This window comes from Diceros bicornis, chromosome 16 (genome assembly GCF_020826845.1).
Source record: "Diceros bicornis minor isolate mBicDic1 chromosome 16, mDicBic1.mat.cur, whole genome shotgun sequence".
In the NCBI taxonomy this organism is placed as follows: Eukaryota; Metazoa; Chordata; class Mammalia; order Perissodactyla; family Rhinocerotidae; genus Diceros; species Diceros bicornis.
In genome coordinates this window covers 21,213,828-21,229,321 of record NC_080755.1, presented here as the reverse complement: position 1 = coordinate 21,229,321, position 15,494 = coordinate 21,213,828, and positions in this window count along the sequence as shown.

Below are 15,494 nucleotides of genomic sequence, written 5' to 3'. Positions count from 1 at the left end.
GAACAAGAGAGAGGCAGGTCCATCCAAATGGAATAGGCACGTGCAAAGGCACAGACCTGCACTCCTCTGCTGGCTGCACTTGGGATCTTTGAGACCCAGAGTGATTCAGGAAAAGAAGTTTAAAGCCTACTGGGGCTTTCTGCCTCTGTTTTGTGGATTTAGGGGAATCTGGAGATTTCAGGGTAAGAAGTGAGTTCCTTTTTTCCTCCAGAAAACTCTAGGGAAACCAAGTTTAGAAAGTAGTTGTTGGAATCCTGTCTTGCTCCAGAAGGTCCACTTTTGGTCTCTGAAGTCCCTGTTCTTTGAATGACATTGGGTGCTCAGTACTGTTGCTCCTTTCTTTCTTTCTTTTGTTTTTTTTTGGTGAGGAAGACTGGCCCTGAGCTAACATCTGTTGCCAATCTTCTTTTTGCTGAGGAAGATTGGCTCTGAGCCAACATCTGTGCCCATCTTCCTCTATTTTGTATGTGGGACGCCACCACAGCATGGCTTGATGAGCAGTGTGTATGGCCGCGTCTGGGATCTGAACCCGCGAACCCCAGGCCACCGAAGAAGCACAGCGTGTGAACTTAACCACTACGCCACGGGGCTGGCCCCCTGCTGCTCCTTTCTTGGGGATGAGAAGCTAGGTTATCCCTAGCAGAAATCTGGTGATCAGGGTAGGACCAAGCCTGAGATGTTCAAAGGACAAGCCAGCGTCCATCCAGGGAACTAAAGGAATCCATGCTTTTGAACTTTTGGAGACAGAATGAAGAAGCATCAGCAGCTCTGGTCTGTCATCTGGCATGGTGGAAATGCACCTGGTCCATTTGGGAAGGTTATCCAGTGCTGCCAAGGGCTTTCAGTGGAGTTCAGGAGGAGCCTGCTGAGAATGAAGGCCTCTCCTGTCAGAGTATTCTTTGTGATCCTGTGTGGTAGTACTTGGTGAACTGGTTTGTCTTGTGCTGGTCAAGTGGGCAGCAAGTGTTGAATGAGAATTCACAGAACCCCTCTTAGTCCTGTTGCAAAGTTCTAGGTCACACAGAAGTATATCTGTGCAAAGTGACAGCTCAGCTGAGTGGGCATCTGAACTTAGGACATTCAGTTTTACAAAAATGTCTCTAGAACAAGGCTTCATTTCTTCTACAAATAGGTTTCTGTAGTTAGCAGCAACATTACATTAGGTAGTCCTACACAGACGAAAATTTGATTCTATGCTTTGGTGTTTTATTGAGCATTGACTTAAGGTATTTGTAAATCTGCTCTTGAATATATTCTTCTCAAATTATTCACTGTTCCTTTCATAAAGACCGATACAATAAATTCTCCTCAAAAATTAAAAAGAGATCTTGAAAAAATGATATCTTTTTTTTAAATCAGTTAATGAGAACGATGTAACCCAGGAGGTGTTACGTTTTGCCTTAGCTACCAGAAAGCTCACAGGTAAATATTCAGATCAATTCAGTCATTCTAATATAGTTTTCTAAGTCTCTTGCTCTCTTGTCCTTTACAAAATCCTTCCGTTGTATAGATATTTTTCCCTATAAGTGATTTCACATACATGTGTAGAAACAGTGGGGGTGTAGAAAATAAATATGTGCAGTGAAATCATAACAGTTTATTAAATGGTATTGTCTTATTTTCCAATGAAACATATATGTGGAAACTCTTTTGTATTAAGCACAAGCGAGGGTTCTGATTGTGGCTGTTATTCATATAGAAATATTATTGACAGGGTAGCATGCTCATTCCTCCTGGAATGCCTATGCAGATAGTTCCTCTGTTAAACCCTCCTGGATTAACTCGCTCATCTCTAGACACTCCTATCCCTTTAAGCACCTCTCAGCACTCATGTATATGTGGCTGGGTAACCATAACTGTCATTAGTTATGTATTTCATAGAACATAGAAATTTAGAGCTGGAAGGAATGTAATCACCCAAATCCCATTTAGCTAAAACGATAGATGGGCATTTTGCAACCTAGAAGAGATTACAGCAGAAGTTAGCATGCTGTAGGTTATTGCATGGGCTCTATGGGACTTTCTTCTAAATGTGTAGACTGGGCCTAGGAGACCCTGGGTGGTGTTTGCACTGTTCTTCCTTGAATGGCAAACAGAAACTTGGCTGTGGGACTTTCTTCTTGAAAATAAATTTTCATCTAGTTATTTGTTTCTGGTTTCTATTTATACATGACTATCTTCTCCTCTGGAAGGAGTGGTCCTTGAGGCAGGGGCCATGTCTTAGTCATCTTTTAGTCTTTTACACCAGCTTAGGTCCTGGCACCAAACAAACATGGAATAAAATTTGACTGAGTGAATGAATGAGTGGCTTACAGTCTCTTTTGTAGGACTGTACATTCATTGGAGGAAGGTCCTACCCCAGCCATTTCTTTTCTGCATGTGTAAGATGCGCTGCTCACAGTGAACACAATAGACAGTGACTGACAAAAATAGAGGATACAGCCAAGACTGAGCAAAGCGTTATCTTATGAGGTTAGCAAGTGGCTTTAGTTGCTGCTGTCACTATCACTACCAATCAGATAGCTGCTCAGGCAGAGCCAGGCTAGGAGGGATGAGCCGAAGCATGTAGTAATGAACAAATCAGAAAGACTTGGTGAAGGATTTGCTGTCTGATGACAGAAATAAAGAGATGAAGATGATGCCAAAGGTGGGAGGGGTTTCATGTCTGCAAGGGTAGTAATGCCGTACCTGGAAACTGGAGGCTGAGAGGAAGAAAATTTGGGTGGGCAAATAAAGTCATTTGTGGGCAGTTGTGCAGAGTTGTCAGGAGCCCAGTTTCCTTCTGCTTCCCTGGGTGTGGCCCTTGTCTGTGGTCCAAAATGGCTGCTAGTCCTCTGGCAAGCGCAGTGGAGTCAGGCATTAGAATGCAAGAAGGGCAAGAAGAGGGAAGAAAAAGGCCATGCATGAAGACTAGGTCATAAATAAGTTTCCTGGAAATTACATACTTATGCCTAAATTTTATTGGCCAGAACTTTGTCACATGGCTGTATCTAGCTATAAGGGAGTTGGAGAAATGCAATGTTATTTATTTATTTATTTATTTATTTATTTATTTATTTATTTATTTATTTATTTATTTATTTTTGTGAGGAAGATCAGCCCTGAGCTAACATCTGATGTCAATCCTCCTCTTTTTGCTGAGGAAGACTGGCCCTGGGCTAACATCCGTGCCCATCTTCCTCTACTTTATATGGGACGTTGCCACAGCTTGGCTTGACAAGCGGTGTGTCGGTGCACGCCTGGGATCTGAACCTGGGAGCCCCGGGCCGCTGAAGTGGAGCGCGTGCCCTCAACCGCTACGCCACCGGGCCGGCCCCAGAAATGCAATGTTTTAGATAAGCACATGCCCTAAATAAAATTGAGAGGTCTTTTACTATGGAAAAGGTGAGGCTGAACATTGAGGGGCCACTAACTGTCTATGTCACACAAAGCTAGACATAGAACTGGGTCTCTGACTCCTAATCCAGTGCTCTTTTAACTCTGCTACACAACTGAAGATGTGACCTCTAGATTGTGGAGGCAGAATGGGAGACTGAGAAATGCCCGAGGCTTAGTGGTCAATGTCCTGGCTCTGCCATTTACTGTTATCTTGGACATGGCATATAATTTCTCTGAATCCCTGCTTCTAAATCTGTAAAATGGTTTGTTGGATAAAGTGATCTCTGAATTTCTATCAGCTAAAATATCTTATGATTTAAAAAAACATTATTGAAGCTAAAACTGAGTGAGTGATTTAACACATCCAAGATGTCCATGTAGTTCTCTCATTTCCTGGTCAGAAATCCTGTGGTAACTTGACTCCAAAGATGGCTGCCGTGAATTCCTTCCCTTCTTGTATCCACATGCCACTCCCCCGTTGAGAAGTGGAGTCTCTAGAATCTGGGCTGGACTAGGTTTGACCCATAGGATATGGTAGAAGAATATGAAATAATAGAATATAGCTAGTTCCAGGTTTGGCATTAAAGAGGACTGGAAATTTCTGCTTCCTGTCTTTTGTGGCTGCCATGTAAAATGTTTAGGCTACTCTGCTAGAGAGAGAGGCCATATGGAAAGAATCCTGAAGGACGAGATATGTGAGCAAGGAAGCCATCTTGGAGACCATCCCAGCCCAGTTGAACCTATAGAACACTCCAGCCTCAGTCATTATCTGATTGCAGCCACATGAGAGCCTCCAGGAATGCCCAGCTGACTCTAGTCAACTCATAAAACTATGAGAAATAACAGTAAATTGTTGTATTAAACCATTAAGTTTTTGAATGGTTGGTCATGTAATAGATAACCAGAACAAATGTACTCAGGAAATGGCCCCTTCTCAGTCCCAGGAGGCAAATCATGATTGGTTTAAGCCAATTTTGGTGTTTCAATTCTTTTGCCAAAGTATTTTAGGGGGAAATATGTAACCCAGTTCCAGTCAATGAGATGCTGGATGGCTTTTCCTTACAGATAAAGAGACTTGAGGGAGGAAATGTGTATATTTTTCAGCCTGATATTATTGTGTCTACATCTGATTTCTAGAACTATGGCAGCTATATTGTGACTATAAGAGGACAGCTTTAAGGACCAAGCCAGTAGGATGAGGATGACAGAGCGAAAGGATGGAAGAGCTTATGTCCTTGAGGTCAATCCCCAAACCTCCCAAACCTTAGACTTCTTGTTATATGATATCATAAACTCTTTTTGTATAAATTAGTTTGAATTGGGTTTTCTATTACTCACAGCTGAAATCATCCTAATTGATACAGTGAGAAAGGAAATCTCCTTTCCACGGGTGGAAAAGGAAAAAACTGAATTACAGTCTCTTCTCTTTCTTCTATGCTATTCAACTGTGCATCCCAGAGTAGATAAGCCTTCCAGAGTCTTGGATATACAAAGGTAGCAGCTGAGTTGTGGGTGAGACCTAAGTTTCTTTGCATAACGAAATGAAAGGAATGGAGTTTTGAGAGGAGGCCAGAGAACAGAGAATCAGGGAGAAAAGACGAGAGTCTTGGGCCCGGACGTGTAGATGCGTGTGTGTGTGTATGTGTGTGAGCAGAGGAATGAGAAACAGGAGGGAAGTTGGATTTCAAGGAGAAAGGTGATCTTCAGTCAAGTCTGGTAGCACGAAGCCTTCACTGAGGTTGAGGATGAGTTCCAGGCTTACTGTGGCGTGGAGCAGAGGAAGGTGGAGGCGTGCCAGTGAAACGGGGAGTTGGAGGAAGAGAAGTCAGAGTCAGAGGTCGCCTGGGGAATGGGAGCCTTACGGATTTACAGGAATCTTGGAGCTGGCAGGGGGAGGGGAAGCTGACATGTCACTTTTTAAACAATCTTTAACTCTGGAAGCGCAAAATGACCCCCTCTGACATATTAATTGAAGACTAGCTTAGACAACTGTTTTGTACTAAAAACATGTTTTTTTTTTCAAGTTTCAAGTATTCAAATTCGACATGCAGATTTCTTCAGGTCCTTGTTGCTGTTTAACTCTTAGGCCATATCAAGACTCACTGAGCTCTGTCAAGATTGCCTGAAGTGATAGTAGATGATCTGAGTGAATGGGAAGTAGCATGATTAACAGAAAGAGAGAGGTGAGTGTTACCAGGAGGACGAGTTAGTTCTCTCACTAACTTCCTGAGCGACCCTGAGCAAGTTGCTTAATGATTCTGAGCCTCAGCCTCCTCATCTCTAAAATAAATAGCTAATGTATATCAATTCCTTTTTTTAAAATGAAAAAAATCATTTAAAAATGACCAAACTAGGTGGCGGCTAGGTGGCGTAGAGGTTAAGTTCGTGTGTTCCGCTTTGGTGGCCCAGGGTTCACAGGTTCGGATCTCGGGCGTGCACCGATGCACTGCTTGTCAAGTCATGCTGTGGTGGTGTCCCATATATAGTAGAGGAAGATGGGCATGGATGTTAGCCCAGGGCCAATCTTCCTCAACAAAAAGAGGAGGATTGACAACAGATGTTAGCTCAGGGATAATCTTCCTCACCAAAAAAAAAAAAAAAAATAGACCGAAGTAATACATCATTATTGTTAGGAAAAAATACACAAGGAATATACTGGCAGACTTGCCTTTAACATTTGCAGGTCCTGAAAGAAAACAAGTAGAGGTCCACATGTACTACGTCTAAATATCTAAAAGTTATAAATTAAGGTAACCAACTATTAAGTAAGATACGTTCTATCTGTAAGGACACATAAAAATTAAAAATAAGAGGCTTAATTCTTCCTGTTAAAAATAAAGGAAGAGATTTCCTTTCCGTCCTTTTTCTTATTTACTTTAGAAAACTTGTCATTGTAAGTTCTTTTTCTGTCTCTTTGAAATGTGTATAAATCTTTTTAGATGCTAATTAAGTCTCTTGTCCGTCTCTCTATGACCCAGGAATGTCTTCCTCATGGACCTGGAGCATCTATTTGAAATGTCATCATCAAGGAAGACAGGGCCCTATCTCCCAGTTCTGTGGGAGGGTAGGAGTCTAACTTTGGTGGGCACCTTGCTCCCCGTTGCAAAGCTACCTGGTGTTGTAAAGATAGAAGTTTATCTTTCCTTTGTATAACACCCATTAGCTAACCGAGGTAGTTGCCCCAATTACCAGGTGAATTTAGGATGAACTATGTGAATACATGGCGCTGTCAAGTCCTCTGACTTGAGGACTAGTTACTGTTTATCTTGAGAATGAGCAGGTAGTGGGTTGTATCTGCCTGGCTCTATAAAAGGGGAGGTTTCTTTGCAATCTCTCAATGCATTGCCTGTGACCCACATCATATTCTAGTTTAGTACTTGCTCAGTAGTAAAACTGTTTTCTTTCTCTGCTATCTTTGTGGAAAGGATTTCTAGGTTGGGAGAAGATTTTGTTTTAAATTATATTTCCCCATGACAAATATACCACCCTAACGAATTGGAAGATGGAGTTCAAATGAAAAATTCTCAGACTTTTCAGAATTCTCTTTCAAAACATGGCGTGGTGGAGAGAGCTGGCCCTGGTTCATCCCCCCATGCTGTCTTCTCTTCACACTGCAAGAGGCCTCGTGCACACATGTGTGGAAACCAAGTCTGCACATCCAACTCCATCTTCAACTCCCACCCCACAAACACCTGCCCTTTGTCATCTCTGAGGGCTGGGGGTGCATGCACTAGTGGGGTGCATCTGTCCTGGGGAGGGTGGACTTGGGGCAGAGCCCTACACAGGCTCTGGGCCCCTGGACAGGGCATTCCAGAGTCCCAGGTGCCTGAAACACAGTCATATTGTGGGCAAGGACTCTGGGTAGGCATATACTGTTGACCCTGAGAGCTCCCAGCCCTGGGAAAGAGGCATGGCCAGACAAGGGTCAGAGGGGGTTGTCTATAATGCCGGAGGAGGGGCAGCACACTTTCCTCCTTACTCATGTCTATGGGTGAATAGAGTACTGACGGAGAGAGTAAGAAGTGAAAATCCTGCCTAATTTCCTTTCACTTTCGCTCCCTGCCCCAGAGGTACCCACTCCCTATGGATAGTCTGGTGTGTATCCTTCTGTGATGGCTAATTTTGTGTATCAACTCACTGGGCCATGGTGCCTAGATATTTGGTCAAACACTATTCTGGATATTTTCTGTGAAAGTGTTTTTTGGATGAGATTAACATTTACAGTGGGACTGGGAGTAAAGCAGATTACCCTCCATAATGTAGGTGGGCCTCATCCAGTCAGCTGCAGGCTCTAACAGAACAAAGACTGACATCCTCTGAGCAAGAAGGAATTCTGCCAGCAGATGGCCTTTGGACTTGAACTGCAACTCACCCCTGTGTCTCCAGCCTGCCAGCTTCCCCCATCAGATTTTGGACTCAACAGCTTCCACAATGGCATGAGCCAATTCCTTAAAAAAATCTCTCTCTTTATATGCATACCCTGTTAGTTCTGTTTCTCTGGAGAACTCTTACTAATACACCTTGTCCTCATTTTCCTGAACATTTTCAAATATACACACTCAAACATAAACACACACACACATTTTGTTTTGTTTGGTTTTAACTTTAGTGGGATTCTATTGCCCTGCAATTTGCTTTATTCACTTGGTGTCTTCTTTCTACGACAGTGTCTACGGTTTAACTCATATAATGCAGTGGAGTCTTTAGCACTCTGCTTGGCAAAGTTAGCACTTGATAAATGTTAATGCAGCAGTACAGGGAGCATCCAGGGTTATCGTCAGAAAGCCGTCGGTTATTATCTTCTGACCATTTAAAGTTTATTCAGTGGGAGATGCTTTTCCTCTGCTCGTGGATGAAAGTTCTGGGAGTCCCACAACTCTTCTGATCATCTTCAGGTAATAAAAGATCCTCAAGTCACTTTGAGTTGTAAACACAGTGTCAATTCAGAAATCAGAATGTCCAGGACCGTGTAAGAAACAAAACTCTGAACTTGATTTACAATTAAACCTCAAACCTCTCCCCTCATTCAACCAGGACCTGCTGTAGATGGGAAGTCTACTCCTGGGAAAGGCGGGTTGAGTTCAACTTCTTCTTTCTCCACATTCTTTATCTTATCCTTCCTCCCCTCTTCTGACATCTTCTCTGGTCTCTGACACCTCCAGGGTTGAAGCAGGGAGAAGGGGTAGCGGTAAGGAGGCAAGACAGTTATTTCCTGTTTGAATGATTTTGTGCTTTCTGAATCTGACCACTTTTAACAATGGACCCTTGCTCTTATGGATGTTTGCATGGGTTCTTTGGGATATTTTTGGCCACTGGGGACTTCCCACCTGCATTTCCCTTGACGAGAATGATGAACTCACTGCCAACTGGCTGCTTTCCCATTATGCAGTCCTTAGAAATACATTACTATCTTCAGCTTCTCTCTGCTGAGGCCTGTCCACCCTCTCAGCTGGCCCAATTGGACAGGCCCCAAGAAGACATCAGGCTGGTGGTTTCTCCCCCGCAGTTCACTTCTTACCCATGGGAATCACTCAAGTCTTTTTGTTTGCATGAGCTCTGGCAGTGCAGGCCACCCCTGACACAGCCACCTCTCCTTCCACTCATCCATCCGTAGCTCAACAGCCTGCCTCTCCTTTTTGATTTCTCAGATGGCATCAGACCCCAGTTCACTCTATCCCCCTAACTTCAGGGGATGTTTATTTTTCTCTGTGTAGTCTCTGTGGAGTCCCTCTCTCTTCACTTGAGATACACAGGGAGCATCTCAAATCCTTCCTCCTTGGTGACACTAATTGTACATCAACAGCTCTCAGCAAAAATGTTTTCCCAAATTGTCCTAATTTCCCATCAATTGATCCTTTTTTTAATCTTAGAATAGAGTGAGATGTTTAAGAGTTCAGTAACAGGTTTTTGGAATATCTTCATTGAAAATTAGACTGGTATCTGACTTTGGTATGCTATATTTAGGCATCTTGGTGCGCCAGTTAAAACTTCCAATTTAACATTCCATTACATCGGCTATCACTTTTATCATTATTGTTTTTGTGGTTATCTACCATTTAAAAAAAATAATTTCATAGTATCCCATAGTATGAATGTTATAATTTATTTAAATCTTCTACTGGTAGTCATTGAGGTTGTTCCAATTTTTCTTTACTAAAAATGATGCACAAAGATATGTTCAGGGATGTTTATCTTTGTGCACATGTTGGGAATTTCTGTAGAATAGGTTCTTAGAAGTAATATTTCTGTGTCAACAGGCAAATACAATTTAAAATTGGAATGGCTGCTCAGTCTCTACTTCCATAACAGTGCTTTCTCACCTTCTTGATAATACCAATATTTGCATTTTTACCAGTGTTATGGGTAAAAATTTTTTTCCTTGTTTCAAATTACATTTCCCTGATTAGCAGAGAAGTTCATCAGCTTTACATATCTTTATCGGTCATTAGTATATCTTCTTCAGTGAATTTCCTTTTCATAACCTTTGCATACTTTTTTCCATTGGTTAATTTGTCATTTTTCTTGTTGATTTCCAGATGCTTTTAATATATTGTGGATATTAATCCAGTCCCATGGTTTTCAAATTGCCTTCCATGGAAGCCCAAGTTTCTGTGGAGCTATGGGATATGTTTCTAGGAGCACTTCCTTGAAAATGAGAGGCAGAACAGACAGGGCTCTCATTCCTTCAACCTATGTTTCAGTCATAGAAGCTCTCCTTTACTTCACTTCCTTATAGCAGCCTTTATAAGACTGTGTTTTGGGGGAGAAAAGAGATCTGCTGCTAAAAATGTGTTTAAACCAGATCATCTTTAAGTATCACTATTGTTTTGAAGTACTACCACCTTTCATTTTGTAAATTAAAAAAAATAATGCTATAGTCTGTCAGGAATAGGAGATAGAACCAGGGGCCGGCCTGGTGGTGCAAGTGGTTAAGTGCATGCACTCTGCTGTGACGGCCCGGGGTTTGCTGGTTCAGATCCTGGGCGCGCACGGATGCACTGCTTAGGAAGCCATGCTGTGGCGGTGTCCCATATAAAGTGGAGGAAGATGGGCACGGATATTAGCCCAGGGCCAGTCTTCCTCAGCAAAAAAAGAGGAGGATTGGCAGATGTTAGCACAGGGCCTATCTCCTCACCAAAAAAAAAAAAAAAAAGGAGATAGAACCAGAATTTTGATAGATGATCATATTTTTCAGAGCTTTATGTGTTTATCTAGTTACTAAGTATTATTGGGCACCTACTTTGTGCTAAACACTATGCAAAGTGCTGATACAGTTGTACACAAGACAGCCATGGTTCCCAACCTCTCAGACTATTGGTTGGTGGGGAAGAAGATAGTAAACAAATAATTACAATAAAGTATGTTGAGGATTATGAGTCACATGTGGCATGTTATCCTAACGCAGTTTAAAGGGCAGAGATGGAGAAGTGATGTTTAGCTGTAACCTGAAAGTGACTATGATCTAGACAGGTGAAAGAAAGTGGGCTAGAGATTGGGGTGGGTGGGCAGGACACAAGACAATAAACAATGTAAGTAAATTTTACTGTTCTTGAGTATTGTCTTGATTAATGACCAAGTCTTCAAATGAGCAAATCTAGAGAGATTTTTATTTACTTTCCTATATATAAATTATAGTGAATTACCATTCCTCTCCATTTTCTTCCCACCCTCCTCTTCTTTTCCCCTCTCTCTACCTTTTTAAGGCATAAGTAAACCTTTACTTGGGTAACTTACAAATTAAAATTATATTTCTAAGATGGCATATATCTAAATTGACACTCTTCTGAATAATAATAAAATGAAAATTTGATTGAGAAATGAGATTTTTGACAAAATTCCAACAATACAAAGAACGACTTGTCTTGAATTCAACCAAAACAATCGGTCCAGAATTTACAATCATTGAGAGACTTCAAACAGAAGTTAACATGCTCTCGGTTATTATATGGGCTTTATTGGGCTCTCTCCAAAATGAATAGACAGAGCCCAAGAGAATCAGGTGGTTTTCACATAGTTCCTACCTGAGTAGAGAACTTGAATTTAGCTTTAGAATTTTGCTGTTGGAAATATGTTTTCTGGACAGAGTTGGGTTACCCCTTAGCACCCTTCCATCTTTCTCTTTCCTTTCACTATCAAATATTTAAAAGGGAATAGTCTATCCTTTCTGTTTCTATTTTCTCATCACCACTCACTACTCATCTTCTGGAAATCCACCTTTAGCTCCTATCTCTCTAAAGAGATGTTCTTGATGTTCCCTGGTAACTCCTTGATTGCTAATCTAGTAGCTTTGGCTCAATTCTTCTCAGCCTGGTGTTTCCTGTAGTGTCTGGTACTGTTGTTCTTATGTTTTCTCCAAACTGACTTGAAAGCCTTTATTTTGGTGATGACATCCGATTTTCTTCCCTGTATGCCTGTGACCCCTTCACTGACTCCTTCACTGACTACCCTTCCTCTTCGCCCCCTATAGTAAACGTATTCCAAAGACTGTCTTTCTCTGTCTTCTTTTCCTTCCCTCCTTATGGAAATGAGTCTCATATTTCTATATCCAGACTTGGTCAGGCTTTAATCCTTTGTTGTTTGCTCGACATCTCCACCTGGTTACTTCCTCCCCCTCCCTATCACTCAAGTGTGTCTTGCTTCTCTTAACAGAACCAGTATTCTCCAAGTTACCCAGCGTTCACTGCTAATATTTGACTCTTCCCTTCCTCTTGATCTCTTGAATCTGGTGAATTGCTAAGTCCTTTTGCTTTTTGTCTTTACATTTCTCTTTCATCTTTCTTCCTTTGTCTTTCCATTGACTGGGGTGACCACACAGTTTGCTCAGGACTGTTGTGATTTACACCCAGTGCCCCGTTCCATTAGCACCATCTTTCACTCACAAAGTGTCCTGGTAAGGCCCATAAATTACGTAGTCACCCTACAACTCACACGACACTAGTTCAGGTCCTGAGTGGCTCTTGCAATACCTCCTAGTGGTCTCTTACCTCTATGCTCTCCCTGAATGTATGCGACTGGAAAAGACTGCTCTTTTTAAAGTACTTTTTAAAGATAAATTTACTTGTCTGCTTTAAAATCTTTGCTAACTCATCACTGTCTTTTAAATAAAGTGAAGGCCCTTTGGTCTTTGTGTAAGGTCCTCCACAATTTGGCTCCACACCAGGTTTTCAGGCCTACTTCCTGCTTCTCTCTGAAATGAAAGTACAGGGCATCAAGTATGAGGCACGTGTGGGTCAGCATTTCAACGCGGTTGCCAGAGTGGGCCTACAGAAGATATTTTAGGCACTGCCAGAATTGGGAGAGGCCCAATTTTGGTTCTCTCAATAACAATGAGACATAAATTTCAGGACTCCACGAGACCCGTCACTTGTTTTATTGTCCCTTTATTCCCAGTTCCAGGCAATGCGGAGGTACTGTTTGAGACCTCTGCCGAAGGTGGAGAGCTTCACTGTACGAGCTATCCAGCACCCCTGAACCAACGTGTTCCTCTGGGTTCAAGGGATGCCCGCAGAGGGCTTGCTCACACCCACAGCTGAGTTCAAGGGCATGACCAGGCTAGCGCTTCCAACGACAGAGATGTTCTGGCCTCCTGAGGCAGATACAGAGTCTGAGGCGACATCCAATCACAACTTTCTTACCTCATATAAGACTGTCTTTTTTTTTTTGTGAGAAAGATTAGCCCTGGACTAACCAATCCTCTTTTTGTTGAGGAAGATTGGCCCTGGGCTAACATCCGTGCCCATTTTCCTCTACTTTGTATGGGACGCTGCCACAGCATGGCTTGACAAGTGGTGGTCTCTCTGCGCCCGGGATCCGAACATGCAAACCCTGGGCTGCTGAAGCAGAGCACACGAACTTAACTGCAATGCTATCAGGACAGCCCCAAAAGACTGCCTTTTTAATCCTCTAATGGAAACATTACCCAGGAAGCAAGAATAATTTCAACATAAGGATGGACTTGGTTTATCCAATAATTTTGGATACATATCTTCCTTCGCTGTTGTGCATGATTTTTTCATGTTCTGAGTGGGACTTTTGTGCATAGAAAGAACCATTTGTAATACTTGAGTTTTAAGTTAGCAATTTATAAAAATGGAAAAATGTTAAATCTATTTTATTAAGCTTTAAATTTCACCTTAGAAATCTTGTGTTCTCTATAAAAATTGATTAAATTAAGGGCAAATAACTCCACTTTTTTGTAGGTTAGTTATTTAATTAACTCAAGTTAAAAAGACTAGAAGTCCTTAAACAACTCATCCTATTTACAAATCTAATTTAATTCCTTAAACATTTAATAATGTACCAATTTTTTTTTTCGTGAGGAAGATTAGCCTGAGTTAACATCTGTGCCCATCTTCCTCTACTTTATGTGGGACGCCTGCCACAGCATGGCTCAATAAGCAATGCGCAGGTCCGTGTCTGGGATCTGAGCCTGCGAACCCCGGGCTGCTGAAGCAGAGTACGCGAACTTAGCCACTATGCCAATGAGCTGGCCCCTGTATCAATATATTTAATAGATTTTATTTTCTTTTATAGAAATTTGAATTCCAGACAAGGCAAATTATTGACTCTAATAAGGGGAAACTTCTCAAGCACTTAAAAAACTCTTGTAAATCTACTACAGTAAGTTTGCAAACATAGTAAAACAAATGATAAACACAAATTCTTTGAAACATGTCAATATTATTTACCATGCTTTGTAAAATTCTCTTAATCCTTTCAAAACAATTGTAAAAGTATTTACATATTTTATGTTGGAATCACAAAGCTTAATAACCTGTCAGAATCTTTAATATGCCAAATTCTTTTAGAAATACTTTAATACCAGATACATACTGATTGTCCTAATGATAAAACTTTTGCCTGAATATACCACAAAATCGTTAATACTACGGGTTTGATTTATTTCATTATATTTATATTTCATTCTAGCCATTACCAATCTGGAAAACATACTTACCCATTAGAAGATTCCCTCCAGTGGGTAAGCTGAGGTTGGTTATTGGGTTGACAAGTCATGGCCAGGATGTTGTCAGAGGTAGGAGATGGGATCTGGGGCTTGAGGACTGCATGCCTCTGTGATAATTCTGTGTCACCAACTGAAGGCTTAGCTAATCTTCCAAGTTGCTATGTCAGAGAGAGAACTCCAAATTCACACTTTGACCCAATCCTTTTATTTTATGTGAGTCTTCCCCTCTGTCCAGATTTCGGTTAACTTCATTCAATTAATTTCTTTACTGCTCAGTTTAAATCAGCGCCCTTTTCATCCAGGCTTTGAAAGTATCTAGGGCAACACTGTCCAATAGAAATATGATATGAGCCATACATTAAAATTTTTCAGATAACAACATTAAAAAAATTTAAAAAACAGGTGAAATTAATTTTAATAATATATTTTACCTTGATATATCCAAAACGTTATCATTTTAACATGTAATCAATATAAAAATTGTTTTTGTTCTAAATCACTTTTACTTTACTACTGAAACCAAGAGAAATGAAATTAGAATCAAGATAGGAGCTGGGTGGCTGTAAATAGAGTGTGTTTCAGGATATATTTTAGTAGGAAGTCCAGAGATTGCTGCCGGGATGTGTGTGCCTAGACATTTCTCTTCTCCTCCAGAAGATGAAGCATCCTGAAGGTAGGAAATATTTTCTTGTTGCCTCCCAACGCCTGATTCATTAGCTAATAAACTCTAAGTAAATATGTTTTGAATGAATGAGTGAAAGAAAGTAAGAGATAGAATCGCTTCAGTCCTGGAGTGGACCTCATCAGACCTGAGAGTAAGGATGCCCAAGGACAGGAAAGCTTCCACATTATACTAGCGCACCTGGGACCCGGGACATGTGTCTCTTTACCAGGGTTGGAGGTTCAAATTCTAGATTGCATGGAAATCCTGACAAGGGGTTCTCCTTTAGCCCATCGATGTCTTAAATATCACATTCAGCTCACTGAAGAAAAGAGTCTTTGAAGACTGTAGGAACCACTTAGATAATAGCCATATAATGGCTAATCCATTCTTGGGGCTGCTGAATGCTGAGAAGGTAGACTGTTTATCATAATTTGTTGTCATTGAAGGTGATAATTAAACAATAGTCAGTGTGCTTGCCCTTTGACC